Source organism: Macaca nemestrina, chromosome 2 (assembly GCF_043159975.1).
Source record: "Macaca nemestrina isolate mMacNem1 chromosome 2, mMacNem.hap1, whole genome shotgun sequence".
Taxonomy (NCBI): Eukaryota; Metazoa; Chordata; class Mammalia; order Primates; family Cercopithecidae; genus Macaca; species Macaca nemestrina.
Genome location: NC_092126.1, coordinates 155,396,937 through 155,409,575, shown reverse-complemented (window position 1 = coordinate 155,409,575; position 12,639 = coordinate 155,396,937).

The following is a 12,639-nucleotide window of genomic DNA, read 5'->3' as shown; positions in this document are numbered from 1 at the left end:
GCTTCCCAGCACCTACCTAAGTCAGATCCTAGCCGGTCCTCAGGGAACTAGGCATGGAGCAGTGGACAGAGAAGGATAATTAAAGCAAAGAGATAGTATGACATCCCGTACATGAATGGAGACTTTCCAGAGGAATTCACAAGAAATTGCTAACACCGTGTTTCTCTGGAAGGGAAGCTGGTAGGAAGCCGGAGATTCTGCTTGCCTCTGTATACCCTTCTGATCTGTCTGGATCCTTACTATGAGCATGTGTTAACTCTTACAATTTCGTTGGGTTTTTTTTGTTTTTTGTTTTTGTTTTGTTTTGTTTTCTGAGATAAGATCTCACTCTGTCACCCAGGCTGGAGTGCAGTGGTGTGATCTCAGCTCACTGCAACCTCAACCTCATAGGCTCAAGTAATCCTCCCACTTCAGCCCCCTGAGTAGATGGGACTACAAGTACTCAACTCCATGCCCGGCTAAATTTTGCATTTTTAGTAGAGATGGGGTTTCATCATGTTGGGCAGGCTGATCTCGAACTCCTGAACTTGAGCGATCTGCCCACCTCAGCTTCCCAAAGTGCTGGGATTACAGGCATGAGCCAGCATGCCTGGCCTTTTACAATGTTTAAAATCTCTTTTTGTTGTTACAAACAGGGTCTTGCTATGTCACCCAGGCTTGCCTCAGACTCCTGAGCTAGAGCGATCCTCCCTCCTCAGCCTCCCAAGTAGCTAGGACTATAGGCCCACACCACTTTTACAATTTTTAAAACACAGAAACATTTTTTAATGAATCTGGATATAAACAGATGTGGTGATACCATCACAACATTGTAACCCCAGTGCACAGAGAGCCCAGCAAGGCGGTAACCATGTCTATGAGAGGGAGAAGGAAAGTAGCACTTAAGCTTTCCCCGGGGGTAACACTGGAGGTGGGCTTTAGAGAATGAATAGGAGTTTTTCCAGGCAGACAAGAAGGAACACTTCGAAGACCCAGGACATCAGTAGCTGTGGGGATCACCGGGGAATGTTTTGTGGCATTTGTGGAGGTGTTAAGCCTTGAAGGAGGGGAGAATCGGAGTGAGATGGGGGTTAGGATGGGGAGTGTAGCACAGGCATGGACACAGAACAATGCCAGGGACAGTGGGATCTGGCTGTGGCTCCAGGAAGGCTATCTCCCTGATGGCAGGGAGGGGTGAGGACCGGGGTTCAAGTCCAGGTTCTGCCACTTACTTGGCGTGAAGCCTTGAATTTGCCCTTTCCATGCCCCGTTCGCGTGCCTGTTAAATCGGGGATGTGTAGTAGGGTGCAATGGCGTGTGCCTGTAGTCCCAGCTACTCAGGAGGCTGAGGCAGGAGGAAGGCTTGAGCCCAGGAGTTTGAGGCCACACTGAGCAACATAGCCAAACCACATCTCTAAATAAATAAATGGGAGCATGGAACTTGTGCCCTACTGAAAGAGTGTATGAGAAGCACCTGAGAACCACAGCTAATGAACTGCCCACAGGCTGTGAGGAGTTGGCACCGATCCTCACTGCCTGGCGCAGAGTCAGCCCAGGAGAGGGGCCGCCCCACCCACGACTGCCACACAGGCTGGGAAGAGCCATGGCTCTCCAATGGGCATCCATTCTCCCCCCTAAGCAAAGGCTCTGCAAAGCTGGGGCCAGACAGCCTCTCAGTATCTGCTGTCTCGTCTGGCCCTGAATCGCAGGCCGCGCTGGATGGTTCTGGTACCAAAGGATGGCTTCTGAGCAGGAACCTCGGCCTGGAAATGTCCCTGGGACCCCACAGGACCTGACCCGGAGCCACCACTAGAAGCCCGGAGCTCCCAGGCCAGAGCTGCGGGAACAGCCCCAGCTCCTCTGCCCAGGGCCTGCAGGTGCTCCAGGTCAGCGGGCGGCTTTGGCCGCTGCAGAGGCCGAGATATGCAGGGTGACAGCCCGTTCCGGAGCCGGTCATCAGGCGCCAGGCCCCGCTGGGCTCCTCGCAGCCGCGGGACCTTTCGCTGCCCTTCCCGAGGTTCGGTTTCCTGAACGGGAAGTTGCCGGCGCGCGGGGCAGCCGGGAGGAGCCAGGGCGCGAGGACGTGGGTTCCCGTCACCCCAGGCTTGGAACAGCAACGCCGCAACAACCGCTGGCGTTCATCGAGCCTCTCAGCAGCCCTGCGAGGCGATCCCGGGGAGAATCCCATGCCACAGCTGAGGAAACTGAGGCAGGCAAGGTGCCACAGTCTGGAAGTGGCGGGCGGGCGCTCAGACTGCCACCGCGCTGGGGACCAGCCCCTCTGCCCGCCGGGATGCGCGCGTGGCCTAGGCGGGGGCGCCCTCTGGCGGCCACGGGCTCCGATCACCGCCGGCCTCGCAGGCGTGGGGCAGGACAGCCGCGCTCTAGCCAGGACCCAGAGCCCCACTTTGCCATGGAGAAACCAAGGCTGTCCCTAGAGCGATGACTTTGTTCAGGACTATGGAACACGTCCACGGGAGAACTGGAGGAGGAGACCAGACTTGCTGCTAGGTAGATGGCACATCGGACATGGGGTGTGACTCCAGCATTTATGGAGCGCCTGCTGTGTGCTCTGCAGGTATGGTCCCACGACCCCTCCTACCGCCAGCATAGGGTTATCCCTTTTTTTTTTTTTTTTTTTTTTTTTTGAGATGGAATCTTGCTTTGTCGCCCAGGCTGGAGTGCAGTAGCACGATATCGGCTAACTGCAACTCCCCGCCTCCCAGGTTCAAGCGATTCTCCTGCCTCAGCCTCCTGAGTAGCTGGAATTACAGGCATGCACCACCGTGCCCAGCTAATTTTTGTATTTTTAGTAGAGACGGAGTTCCACCATGTTGGTCAGGCTGGTCTCGAACTCCTAACCTCATGATCCACCTGCCTCAGCCTCCCACAGGGGTTATCTCATTCTATAGATGAGACCCTGAGGCTCAGAGACCCATCTGACTCTAAAGCCACCCATTTCGACTGACCCCAGACAGCCCCTTAACAGCCACTGGGTTCCACTGGAGCCAGCAGAGTGTGGCATGAGGCAAACGGGACCATTTTCCCTCTGAAACCTGAGCTGAACTAGATCAGTGTTTTGCCAGCGTTCAAGTCCACCTTGCAGTGTGTGCAGGACGCACCTATCACCCACGTTCATATTCACATCCTAACGCCAGGCCTACGCAGTGCTGACCATGGGCACCACCTGACCGCTGTCAGCTCATCTGAGGATCACACCAACAACCACACTCTTGTTAGAAATTAATATGACCCCGTTTTATGAATGGAAAATGGAGGCTCAGAGCAGCTAAGCACCTTTCCACAGTCACACAGCCAGGCAGCATCAAATCCAGCAACCCAACTCAGGCCACCAGCTCCCGGCATCTGCGAGGTGGAGCTTCCAGCTAACCCAGCTCTACTCTGCTCAAGCCATTCTTTTTTTTTTTTTTTTTTTTTTTTTTTTTTTAAGAAATGGGGTTCAGTATGTTGCCTGGACTAGTCTTGGTTCCGTACTCAAGCAGAGTACGGGAATTAAAAGCATGAGCCACCACCCAGGCCTATATTCTTTTTTACAATTTATCCTTAAATGAAACTTTGTATCTCTGACGTAAGTGGAAAATCACTTTCACATGGCTAAATACAGGTAGCTGTAAAAATCAAATACAATTTATGGCCAGTGCGGTGGCTCACACCTGTAATCCCAGCACTTTGGGAGGCTGAGGCAGGAGGACCACTCGAGCCCAGGAGTTTGAGACCAGCCTGGGCAACATAGTGAGACTTCATCTCTTAAAAAAAGAAAAAAAATCGGCTGGGCGTGGTGGCTCACACCTGTAATCCCAGCACTTTGGGAGGCCGAGACAGGCGGATCACGAGGTCAGGAGATCGAGACCATCCTGACTAACACGGTGAAACGCCGTCTCTACTAAAAATACAAAAATTAGCCGGGCGCGGTGGCGGGCGCCTGTAGTCCCAGCCACACGGGAGGCTGAGGCAGGAGAATGGCGTGAACCCGGGAGACGGAGCTTGCAGTGAGTGGAGATCGCGCCACCGCACTCCAGCCCGGGCGACAGAGCGAGACTCCGTCTCAAAAACAAACAAACAAACAAAAAAATCAATCAAATACAATGTACATCAAATAAAGTGATCCAGTTTTGGCTAGATAGAGAACGGTCAGCAGACAGCCTGGCATCCTAGACAGGGCTCCATTTCCATTGAAGAGGTTTCTGTGTTACAAGCAAGTGAACTGGTGAGGCACTACCTGGTTTTCTCCTGAATCCCACCCCACTGCGGCACAGATCTCACTCCCCACACCCCAGCAGCACCTCCTCCCAACCCCCAGCCTCTCCAGTGCAACACGAAGCAAGGAAGAAAGACGAAGGTGTGTGTGTCACTCACTGGAGAGTGCTGAGAGATGCAGGGAAGACAGAGGCATGGGTGTCCATCATTGGGGTGCAGGTGGTGAGACACGGGGAAGATGGTGGTGTGGGTGTCCATCTCTGCTGTGAGGTAGAGGGCAGACCCCACGTAGAACTAGGGTCATGGGTTAGTCTTGATATATGAGTGGTGACTTAGATGACAACTGAAACTGGTGCCATGGTCTGAATGCTGTTATCCCCCCAAAATGTACTTGTTGATGTCCTAATTCCATAGTGATGGTATCAGGATGTGGGGCCTTTTGGGGCGACTAGGCCATAAAGGAGGAGTGCTCATAATTGGGCTCCAGACCCTGAGAGCAGAGCCCTCGCTTGGCGTGCCAACTTCTGCCTGCGAGGACACAGTGAGGACACCGGCAGGCTGCATCCCGGAAGACAGCCCTCTGCAGAGCTCGCCCCTGCTGCCACCCTCATCTTGGAGTTGCCACCCTCCTGAACTGTGAGAAAGGAATGTGTGTTGGTCTAAGTACCCCGATTGTTGTTATTTGTTATCACAACCTGAACAGACTAAGACACCAGCATAAGTGTGTGCTCTTGATCCACATGGACACAAGTACATGAAAACCCACACATGTTCCCGAGGGTGTACACATACCTGTCCCCATGCGTCTCACACAAGATGCGCTGGCGGTGGGAAAGGGGAGGGAAGTTGGGACTGGGAAGCAGGAAGAAGCAGTGAGCCTAGAGGGCAGAGTGCCCTGATCTGATGAAAAAGATAAAAATAGAATGGACTAAAATCAAATGCCCCACACAGGGCCTGGCCAGTTCTAACCCTCAGGGCCCCCACACCTAGCTGTGGACCCTAGGACAGTCACTGTGTTATCTGTGCCTCTGTCGGTCAGCTGGGGGCCCTGCGGGCAGGACTGCTGTGTTGCCTCTGTGCCTGGCGCATGGATGTCTGACTATGGGTCTCTGTAAACACGGGGACAGTGTCCCCAGTCCCTCAGAGCAGCCACACCAGATGGGCCTTCCAGACTGGCTCTGTCAAGACCTGAAATTCCCAAGTCCTTAAAAGGCTCCAAATCCTCCCCCCACCCCACAAACACAACACACAAATCAATCACAACTGCTGTGTCCTAAGCACATCGTGTGTGCCCGGATTTTACACACATATTTGTCATCCTCACAACACAGGTAATATTTGGTCCATTTTTTGAATGGGAAAACAGGCAGAAAGAACTTAAGTGACTTGCCTCAAAGTCACCCAGCTGGCACAAGCAGGGTCCAGGTCCAGCTAGGCCTGATCCCACCTCCTGCCCTCTTCTGACAGCCCCAGGCTATCTCCCACCACACACAACCCACACACATATGCACACATACGTGCACATGCACAGCCACATGAACATGCACAAGGACACACACATATATATACACAGACACACACATGCACACACAGAGACGTACGGATACACACACAAGGGCCATAGCCCAAAATAACACCTTCCTGGAGCTAACGCCTCTCCTTCCCCCTCACCCCGAGTGTGTATGGATTCCCCCAGCCCAAGCCTCCCTCCCCAAATCACCCCTCTCTAGTACTGTCAGGTTTAGAAGTGTCTCCTCCTCAGGCCAGCCTCCATCTCTGACAAATCCCCCCCACCCCATCCTCTGGTCCTGCTCCCCCAGGGTTCCCAGTACCTGGCCCAGTGGCTCGGCTACAGACCACACCTCTCTGCTGGTGGAGAGGGAAACCCTGGGCTCTCGGGTAGAGCTGTGGGTGTTGGTGATGGGAGGCTGTGCCTTCATCCATGTCCATCCAACACGTACTCCCTGTGTGCCTGGACCCCACCCCCTCTCCTCCAGGCCTTTGTGCCATGCACAAGCTCCAGGCCCAGGGCCCCATCCTGATGGAGAGAAGTGGTCAGGAAAGTGGGCAGGCCTCAGGGCTTCAAGGGGCAGAGGGGACAGTGACAGGACCTGGGGCTGAGACTTAGGAACGTGACAGGTGGCCAGCATGATGGCTCATGGCTGTAATTCCAGCACTTTGAGAGGCTGAGGTGGGCAGATCGCTTGAGACCAGGAGTTCAAGACCAGCCTGGACAACATAGCAAGACCCCATTTCTACAATTTTAAAAATATGTATATAATTTTTTTTTGTCTTTTTTTTCGAGACAGAGTCTTGCTCTGTCACCCAGGCTGGAGTGCAGTGGCACAATGTCAGTTCACTGCAACCTCTGCCTCCCAGGTTCAAGCAATTCTCCTGTCTCAGCCTCCCAAGTAGCTGGGACTATGGGCGCATGCCACCACACCCAGCTAATTTTTGTATTTTTAGTAGAGAGGGTGTTTCACCATGTTAGCCAGGATGGTTTCGATCCCCTGACCTCGTGATCCGCCCGCCCTGGCCTCCCAAAGTGCTGGGATTACAGGCATGAGCCACCGCGCCTAGCCTATATTTAAAATTTTTTTAAAGAAGAGACAGGTGCTCTCCAGAGACAGGCGCGTGGTAGCACACAACGGCAGGGTGCACTCACCGTGTGAGCAAACCATGCGAAGTGTTTCTGCACACACATGTGCCCCAGAGCAGCCTGTGTGCCTCTGCGTGCCTCTGGGAGTCTGTGCACGTGTGCATGAAGGGGAGAGTCTGTGGGAAAGGACAGAGGGTGAGAACACAGGCTCTGAGACCGGCACGCCACACTCACATGCTGTGCAAGTTCCTTCAGTGACAAGGGTGGTGGCCAGAGCAGTACCTGGCAGAGCGTGAGTGAGCTCCTTATCATTTCCACTCTGCAGGCATGTCCATGGGCTGCACAAGGTCCCTGTGGCGGGGACTCTGCCCACTCCCTACTGTATCCCCAGGGCCAGGGACATGGCGAGTGCACATATCTGGCATGTGTGAATCTGCCTAGCGCCGGGTGTGCACCTGCGTGTGTTCACTCGTGTGTGCATGTCTGTGAGCCTCGGTGACAGTCACAGGTGTGAGAGTGGCAGGTGCACACCTGAGCATTGGAAGGGCTGCATGTGCATGCCCATGTGCCTTCTGCGCACTCCCCATGAGGGTAAACATGACAGGGAGACAGAGAGAAAGGCCCACCATGCTAGCACAGGTCACAGGGATCAGGATCCACATTGCATCACAGCACCCCCAGCATTCACTGACAAGACAACCAGGAGACCCGCCGTGGGAACCTCACACCTGCCTCATCCCAGCACTGTGGAGAAACAGGAATTTGGAAAAATAAAATAAAAACAAAAACCTGTGCCTCCTCCCCCGCTCCACTGAGGCTGCTTCTGGGACTCCGCCTGCACTAACTGGCCCCAGAATCCCAACTCATCAATGCTAGAAGGCCCTCGGACATCTGTCATTGTGCAGTAAGACTTGAGGGCCAGAGAGGTCAGGGACTTGCCCAAGCTCACACAGGTGCTGGCTGCAGAGAGGGACCTGTCCCAGGTCTGTCTGTCTCGGCAAGGGCTGGCTTCTCCCTCCACACCTAGGGCTCCAACCCAATGTGTGCTGAGACCTCGATCTGCAGTCTGAACCAATGAATAAAGGGACATTTATAAAGAAAGCACTTTGTAAACAGCTACGCTCAGTTCAAATCAAAGTGTTATACTTGTCATCCTGGTATCTGTCAAAGGAATAGACTCCTGCTCCTTGAGCCGGTGCTGCGCCAGGGGCTTTCCCGGGCAGCATAGCTCTGAGCTCCTTCCAGTCCTGATATCGTTATGGTCCCCACTCTCCAGGTGAGCAATGTGAGGCTCAGAGAAGAGAAACAGAAAGCTGGGAGCCTTGAGTGGGTCAGACACCCATCAGGAGCCTGGCATGGGTATGACTGCTCCTTGATGCAAAGTCTAGGGGGCGTGAGTGCTGGGGCCATTGCAGGCACTAGGACCCAGGTCTAGGGGAGAGGAAGCTGGAAGCTGAGAAGCCGGAGCGCTCTAGAGGGCAGGTATGCACGAGACCTGATTTGGAGGCAAGAAGTCCTGCAGCCACCAGAGGCCCAGATGGGGTGAGGAAGAGGCCAGGAGAAGAGGCTGCAGGATTTATGGCCGCCAGCCCACACCCTGCTACATCACCCTGCCCAGCTCTCAGCTGTCCTGGATCTCAGCTCAGGAGTCTCCTCCAAGAAATGGCCTCCTGACCCTCCAGACTACATCCATTTATCACATCACTCATTTTATTTCCTTCATAGCATTGATCACTATTATATTGCTGATGCCCAAAACAGTGCCCACTACAAAGTGGATTTCTCTTTGGTGGATGTTTGTATGGTCGGTTGGTTTGTTTTTAGCCATTCAAATTGCATTAGTTGTAAAAATACAAAGCAGCCCTCCCTCTGGTCTTCCAGTTCCTGTCCCTTCCAGGGCAGGGCCCTTTCTAGAATACTCCTGTCTACCCTCTGAGTTGCCGACTTTTAGAAATCACAAAGAGGCCGGGTGCGGTGGCTCATGCCTGCAATCCCAGCACTTTGGGAGGCCAAGGTGAGTGGATCACCTGAGGTCAGGAGTTCAAGACCAGCCTGGCCAACATGGTAAAACCCCGTCTCTACTAAAAATACAAAAATTAGCCGGGCATGATGGCAGGTGCCTGTAATCCCAGCTACTTGGGAGGCTGAGATGACAGAATTCCTTGAATCTGGGAGACGGTGGTTGCAGTGAGCCGAGATCACGCCACTGCACTCCAGCCTGGGTGGCTGAGCGGGACTGTCTCAGAAAAAAAAAAAAAAGAAAGAAAAGAAAAAGAAATCACAAAGAGCACCCATTTTTCTGTTACTAGCTTTCCTACTCAACTTTGAAAAGGGCAAAAACCTCAACAATACATAAACCGCACATAAGAGGGCAAATTCACAAAGAAAAATGACCAACCTCATCCATTATTTAAAAATGGCAAATAGGCCAGGCACGGTGGCTCATGCCTGTAATCTCAGCACTTCAGGAGGCAAAGGCAGGAGGATCACTTGAGCCTAGGAGTTCGAGACAAGCCTGAGCAACGTGGCAAAACCATGTCTCTACAAAAAATACAAAAATTGTTTTTGTTTTCAAGACAGGGTCTCACTCTGTCACCCAGGCTGGAGCACAGTGGTGTAATCATAGCTCACTGAAGCCTCAACCTCCTGGGTTCAAATGATCCTCCCAACTCAGCCTCCCAAAGTGTTTGGAGGACATTTATGAAGTCCACTGCACTCAGTTGAAGATATTTGTTGAATGAATTGATGCACTGCCTCTGTTTAAACTCTGCTGGAATACAGCACCCAGTCTAGGGAGGCAAACAGTCCATTCCACTTCAGAGAGCGGTGTCCAGTAGTGTAAGGTAGGGACATCTCAGCCCACCTGGGGAATAGGGAAGGCCGCCCAGGAGGCGAAGCTTAAACAGGTCTTTGCTGATCTCCTCCTCAGTACTAACAAAGGCACGATCTCTCAGGGCTCTCCTATGAGATCTCTCCCTTAAGTCCTCAGTCCCACCCAATCCTGCTCTACTGGGACCTATTCACTGGCCCCTTGTATCCTGGATCTTCTGCCTTTATGTCCCTGTTACCTCCCTCCTTCCCATCAGCATTTGAACAGGCTCCTGTCCTTCCCACTGCTACAGACTGAATGTCTGCATCCCCCCAAAATTCTTATGTTGAAACCTAACCCCCAATGTGAAGCATTAGAGGGTGGCACCTTTGTGAGGTGATTAGGCCATGAGGGTAGAGCCTTCATGAATGGACATTAGTGCCCTTATAAGATACCTTCAAGAGTTCCCTCATCTCTGCCACCATGTGAGGACACAAGAAGGTGCCATCTTTGAACCAAGCAGCAGGACCTCTCAACACCAAATCTGCCGGTGCCTTGATCTTGGACTTCCCAGCCTCCAGAATTGTAAGAAGCAAATTTCTATTTATAGCTACCCAGAATATGGTATTTTGTTACAGCAGCCCTAACAGACTGAGACACTCGTCTTAAGTCTTTCCGGATGCTATCTCTTGAGTGGAAGTCAAAAAAGGAGTCTGGGCTCCTCCCTCCCCACCATCCCCCACAGGCAAACCCTTCAGATGTGGTGATGGCCCCTCCTGATGACCCTCCCCTCCAGCCTGCCTTTCCTGATGCCCAGCACTTCTGCTGTCTGCTCCCTTTTGTGTCCCCTGCATTTAGTCCTGGACCTGTCACACCACATATGGAACCAAGGGCCTGACGGAAGCTGAGACTATAAAGGGCTGGGCTGGGGGCACCATGAAGGGTTTGGCCATGGTAGGCGACAGGCTGCATCACTCAGCTTTCGCTTCAGGGCTAGCCGAGTTTGAATATTCTCTCTTCCTTCCCTGTCATCTCCCATACCTGTCCAGGCAGGTGACAAAGCAGTCCCCAGATCTCAGGTCACCAGCCCCAGAACCAGGCCAGGGTCCCAGAGTCAGGCCCAGCTTCAAAATGGCGCCGGGCCTCATCCAAAGCATCAGGCCTTTGCAGAGGGCCCTGGGGTACACTTGGGGGCATTTCCTGTCTGAGCCTGCGGCCCCCAACCGCTGGCAGCATGGGCTTCCGGCGGGGCTGCGGCCGGGGCCTGCACTATCAGCTCGGCACCAGACGCCCGGTCAGGATACTTGTGGTGAAACTGTGAGGGCGCGCTGAGTCCTTTGGGGTTTTCTCCCATGACAGCCTCCAAGACAAATGGAAGAGAGAAAGTGACACCCAGCCCTTCTTCAGCCGTGTTTTCCCCTCCCTGAGCCAGGGTTCAGGTTCAAGGCTGGGGGCCTGCCATGCGGCCACCTATGGCTACAGGGACATCCCAAAGCTGCAGCCATGGAGGCTGCCAGGACCAGGCCACTAGGGTCAGGCATCTTGGCCAATGCTGGACAACAGGCACTGTGGCCTGGGGATCTGAATGGGAGTGGCAGTGGGTGGGTCACTCCTATACGGCCACATGAGGGCCACAGAGAAGGTACGCTGGGTCTGAGACTAAGTGAGAGGTGTCAGGTGTCTGGGGCATGTCACCTTGAGCCAAGGGATGCCCGGCCTGAACCTGGCTTTACACCTAGGGCCCCACTTGACCTCCTCTCTGAGATTTACAAGGGGGAAACTGAGGCCCTGTTTACAACTGGGGAAACCGAGGATCAGGGAAGCACAGGGCTGCGCGTGGCCTAGGGCGCTCCGTCCCAGCAAGCAACGGATGTGAGGCCATAGGCGGGGAGGGCAGCGGGGGATGCCCCACTGGGCCCAGGGATGCACCCAGCACAGGATGCTGGGGGAGCCACCGGCCTTGGCCAACCCAGCTAGCCCTGCGGCCTTCCAGGGCAGCTGAGAGCCCAGATCCCCATGGCTAAGCCCCTCAGCAGCCCAGTGGTCCTGAGCCCACCGACCCCAGACCCAGTCTTAGTCCAGGCAGAGGCGGCCGTTTACGAGCCCACACCCGTAGGTGGCGCCACAGCCGGAGAATTGGCTTTGGTTATGTTGGAGCCGCGCTGCCTTTAAATTAGGAGCAGCCCCACGCATGCGCGACTTTTCTAGCCAGAGGCCGCCGTCTGCGCCTGCGTGCTCGCCCATACTCCCTGGCGACCCCTAGTGACGCGCTGCAGTGTTACGAAGGGACACCAGGGCGCAGGCGCAGCTGGCTCCTCAGGCCTGCGAGAGGCCCACCGGCCCAGCAGAGGGCGCCCACCAATCTGCACGCGGGCCCAGCGAGTTCTCTTGGTTTCGGCCAAGCTTTCTGACTGCTCCTAAAAACGGAGAGAAAGTTTCAGAGAGAGTAAGAGGATGAAGAGAGCTGGTGAAGCAGCTGGCCAAATGGCCCGAGGTGGTATGCAGTCGCAGTAAAACAGGGCCCCCTCCGTGAGGCGCAGCCGCCCAGGGGTTCCCTAGGGAAGCAGGGGCTGCGGCGGACGCCTCTCGGGCAGGTCAGGGTATGCACCTTCCAGCAGGGGCTCCCGAGGCCGGGCGTGCGTGCGGCCAGGTCCATGGGCACACCATTGTGAACACGGGTTAAACGTGGCCTCCACGGCTTCCAACCCCCAGGACAGAACCAACCCTCCGCCCCCAGCTTTCGGGCCGGAGCTCGGTGAGACCGTCACTGTTTAACAAGCATTTGCTATAGGCCGCCTTGCATTATGACTGCACATGACGCATACAGCCATCCTAGGAAGCAGGTAACAGCCCTGCTTCATTTTGCACGGAAAGGCTTGCCTAAGGTCACAGGGAATGGCAGGCCTGGGATTTCCATCCAGGGATCCTACTGCAGAGCCCCATTCTGGAGGTTCTTCCTTCTTGCTCCTCCCATTCTTCCACTGTCCTTGGATCTCCCATTTTCCCCTGCACAATCTCTTAATCCCTATGTTCA